Source organism: Nanorana parkeri, unplaced genomic scaffold (genome assembly GCF_000935625.1).
Source record: "Nanorana parkeri isolate BGI_ZX_2015 unplaced genomic scaffold, ASM93562v1 scaffold2332, whole genome shotgun sequence".
Taxonomy (NCBI): Eukaryota; Metazoa; Chordata; class Amphibia; order Anura; family Dicroglossidae; genus Nanorana; species Nanorana parkeri.
The window spans coordinates 10025-15036 of NW_017308600.1; positions in this window are offsets into that span (position 1 = coordinate 10025).

A 5012-nucleotide genomic window follows, 5' to 3' on the forward strand; every position below is an offset into this window, starting at 1 on the left:
GTTATGGAGATAAGGGGGGGGGGAGATGAGTAGCGGTAATGGAGATGAGGAAGGGCAGTAGATGAGGAGAGAGAAAAGATAAGGAGAGGTTATGGAGATGAGGCGGGGGAGGAGATGAGGAGAGATTATGGGGATGAGGAAGGGGGAGGAAATAAGTAGAGGTTATGGAGATGAGGAAGGGTTATGGAGATGAGGAGGGGCATGGGATGAGGAGGAGATATGGAGATGTTATGGGGGATGAGGAGAGTAGGGGTTATGGAGTATAAATACCAACAGTCATTACACGAAAGCCGGCTTCCTGGCCAATCAGGAAGCCGGCCAGCGTGTAGTGACGCACTAACTTTCTTCCTGATTGGTCGGGAAGCTGGCCAATCAGGAAGCCAGGCGCTGCGTCATTACACTGGGCCCGGCTTCCATGATTGGCCAGCAAGCCGGCTCCGTGCTCCCTATGTGACGAGAAGCATGGGGACGGCTTCCTTGCTAATCGGGAAGCCGGGTGGTGAGTCTTTACATGCTGCCCGGCTTCCCGGCTAATCAGAAAGCCAGGTGGCAAGTCAATAGATGCCGCCTGGCTTCCTGAATGGGACTTCCGATACTCGGTATTTGGTATCCTCAATTATGAATGAATGGGAAGTGATCTACATCACCTCCTGTTCATTCATGATTGTGGTTATAGTAAAAGTACTATCTCCACAAGTTATGAAGGAACAGGAACACTCAGTATAGAGGATTCCTGTTCATTTATAACAGGGGCTGCAGAAAAAGAGATTGAGGACTCTGTGTTCTCAATCTCTTTTTCTATTTTAAAAGGGAAATATCAGCAGTCTCTTTACACCTCTAATATTTCCCTAATATTTCCCTTTTAAAATAATACAAATAAATAAAGAAATAAAAATAAAATATAAAAAAATTAAAAAGTTTATAAAAATAAATTATTAAATATTTAAAAAACATTTGAAAAGATTAGAAAAAAAAACGTTTTGGTTTCGGCCTGACATTTTTTTAAATTTTGGTTTTGTTTCGGTTTTGAAAATTTCATTTTGGTGAACCTCTTTTATTACCTTTCCATCACAGAAAAAACTTCTTTCTTGTTTTTGGTTCTCCACAATTCCTCCTTTGCATTATAACAGGTAATAACATTTTACCACTTCTCTTTTCACCAGGTGGATAAGATCTCGTCTAGCAATTCTCTATAAATGATGCAAAATATATTTTATGTAGCGTAAATCCATTTATTAAAACAACATAAAAGACAATATAAAAGCTATTCCACTCACGTGTAGAAAGTGCACACAGCACTATAACAACAACTTGATCAAATAGATCAACTGGTTTACTCATACTGCCGCGTTTCATCGAATTATTGACTTTGTCAAAGGTCCTTTGAAAAAGTCAATAAGTTGATGAAACTTATCTGGAGATTTGGTTATACAATTTATATGACAGCGTTAGGTCATGGCCTGTGTTGGCTATGAGGAAGACTGGCCCAGGAATGTTTTAATCTTCATACCAGGTATGGTCCATGTCAATGAACTGTATTGATAAATGTTGTTAGACATTACAATACTGGATGTCATAATCGTTTCCTTGTGGTTTAAGAGTTAATTTGAAAACAAAAATCTTTTTTCTTGTTTTTGTTTTTTCTCGACTTTTGTGAACTAATTAGAGCTCCTGGGATTTTATGGAATACGAGATGCTTTCATATACGTAACTACTGTATTTTTTATGCTAAGAGAAATGTATAAAAACAAGACACAATGAATAACCAGTTACTGCTCTTCTTCCAAGTCAGGTCTGGACTGAGACCCAAAGTAAGTCCTCTGGTATTGATTATTATGATTATATATGATTGTTTTATCCCCCTCTGTCATCTACTTGAAATAATAATGTTTAGTTAAATTTAATAGTTATTGCTCTTTAATGTTTTGGTTTAAAATATCACTTGCAAGGAAAGCAATTCCTAATTAGATGCAATTGTTAAAAGATCGCAATATTGCACTTCTGATTTTTTAAAAGAGGAAAACTTTGCACTTTCGAAATTAGGTCTTCAGCTATTAAAAGTGGAACTAGGCCCAACATAAAAACTGACATGCAGGCTGCAGAGGCATCCCCAGGCAGGGTGTCACCTGCAGCGGCCGCCAGGATGCCATCATGCGCAGTTAACTGCCGGCAGCCATGCCGGTGATGGACGCCAGCAGAGGGAGTAGGGGATGTTTATTTGGTGGGATATGGTATGCCGCCGGGTCCTCTCCTTTCTTGTACAGCTGTCGGCCAATCAGTCCGTGACTGAGTGTCCAAATTTTCAAATGGTGTCACCTGGGGCGGGCCGCATCCCCGTTATGACGCAACAGGCAGGCTGTCCCATCAATAAATCACACTTTTGTTATTTTGAATCTCCCCTATAACAGTTTTATTACTTGTTGATTCTACTAGTTAGATCCATTGTTTTCCAATCTCTGTAACAGCCCAGCGGTCCAGCAAAATTGACAGTTACAGGGGCTGGGGGAAACCATTTAACACTGACAGGGGTACTTACATCGGTCAGCTTTTATTTATATGACGTAAAGCCCATTTCTATCTTTTCACACACAAGAAATTTGCTGTAACGTAAAGTAGTTCTACAGTCCCAGCATATGCTCTCCTGTTATAACATCACCATTGTAATAGGAATACATATTAGAGTTTATTTTTAGACTGCAATCAAAGCTCACTACAAAAAATCCCTTTATGTAGGAAATGCTGCCTTCTGTCTTCCCATCACTTCCAATAACTTCCTGGATCCCCAGTGTGCTTTGCATCACTTTCTCTGCTGCTTGATGTGATAGAATCTCTATTTTTCAAGACTACATATCCCAAAATGCATTGCTTCCAGCAAGCAATGATGATGTTACATTGTTCAAATGTTGATTTGCAGTCCAGCAGGCAGGCTTTGTGAGAGTGGTGATAGAAGGGCTGAGTGATATCATGGTTACTATGGTCATCTTTAATAGGTAAGTTTACAAACTTACATATTAACCCTTTCGCTGCCAAGCCCTCCGGAACATTTTTCAAATCAGCTGGCCAAGCCATTTTTGCATTTTTTTCCTATTGATTTGATGATCGTCACCTGGTCATTGGCTTGAGTGGGTGACGGGTGCCGCTTTTGGGCGCCGGATTGGGGATTTCTGGTGCAGGAGGCGCGTGTTGCTGGTGCGGGAGTCCATAGTTGCACCTGAAGATACAGGTGTGAATGGAGCCTAATACACTTATTAACAGTAAAAAGGTGAGAAAGGAGCAGATAGGCCCAATAAAGGATGAAAGCGGGAAGCTAGTCACAAACGACAAGGAGAGGGCCGAGGCGCTGAACGCTTTTTTTCTCCTCAGTATACACTCAGGAGGGAAACGGGTTTGACACACATGATAAAACTCCCAGTTCAACATATACCCCAGTGGTTGACGGAAACCAGAATACAACAAAGACTTAAAATGCTCAATGCAAACAAAGCAGTGGGTCCGGATAACCTGCACCCCAAGGTACTTAAGGAATTAAGCAGGTCGGGAAGCTGGCCAATCAGGAAGCCAGGCGCTGCGTCATTACACTGGGCCCGGCTTCCATGATTGGCCAGCAAGCCGGCTCCGTGCTCCCTATGTGACGAGAAGCATGGGGACGGCTTCCTTGCTAATCGGGAAGCCTGGTGGTGAGTCTTTACATGCTGCCCGGCTTCCCGGCTAATCAGAAAGCCAGGTGGCAAGTCAATAGATGCCGCCTGGCTTCCTGAATGGGACTTCCGATACTCGGTATTTGGTATCCTCAATTATGAATGAATGGGAAGTGATCTACATCACCTCCTGTTCATTCATGATTGTGGTTATAGTAAAAGTACTATCTCCACAAGTTATGAAGGAACAGGAACACTCAGTATAGAGGATTCCTGTTCATTTATAACAGGGGCTGCAGAAAAAGAGATTGAGGACTCTGTGTTCTCAATCTCTTTTTCTATTTTAAAAGGGAAATATCAGCAGTCTCTTTACACCTCTAATATTTCCCTAATATTTCCCTTTTAAAATAATACAAATAAATAAAGAAATAAAAATAAAATATAAAAAAATTAAAAAGTTTATAAAAATAAATTATTAAATATTTAAAAAACATTTGAAAAGATTAGAAAAAAAAACGTTTTGGTTTCGGCCTGACATTTTTTTAAATTTTGGTTTTGTTTCGGTTTTGAAAATTTCATTTTGGTGAACCTCTTTTATTACCTTTCCATCACAGAAAAAACTTCTTTCTTGTTTTTGGTTCTCCACAATTCCTCCTTTGCATTATAACAGGTAATAACATGATTGTGGTTATAGTAAAAGTACTATCTCCACAAGTTATGAAGGAACAGGAACACTCAGTATAGAGGATTCCTGTTCATTTATAACAGGGGCTGCAGAAAAAGAGATTGAGGACTCTGTGTTCTCAATCTCTTTTTCTATTTTAAAAGGGAAATATCAGCAGTCTCTTTACACCTCTAATATTTCCCTAATATTTCCCTTTTAAAATAATACAAATAAATAAAGAAATAAAAATAAAATATAAAAAAATTAAAAAGTTTATAAAAATAAATTATTAAATATTTAAAAAACATTTGAAAAGATTAGAAAAAAAAACGTTTTGGTTTCGGCCTGACATTTTTTTAAATTTTGGTTTTGTTTCGGTTTTGAAAATTTCATTTTGGTGAACCTCTTTTATTACCTTTCCATCACAGAAAAAACTTCTTTCTTGTTTTTGGTTCTCCACAATTCCTCCTTTGCATTATAACAGGTAATAACATTTTACCACTTCTCTTTTCACCAGGTGGATAAGATCTCGTCTAGCAATTCTCTATAAATGATGCAAAATATATTTTATGTAGCGTAAATCCATTTATTAAAACAACATAAAAGACAATATAAAAGCTATTCCACTCACGTGTAGAAAGTGCACACAGCACTATAACAACAACTTGATCAAATAGATCAACTGGTTTACTCATACTGCCGCGTTTCAT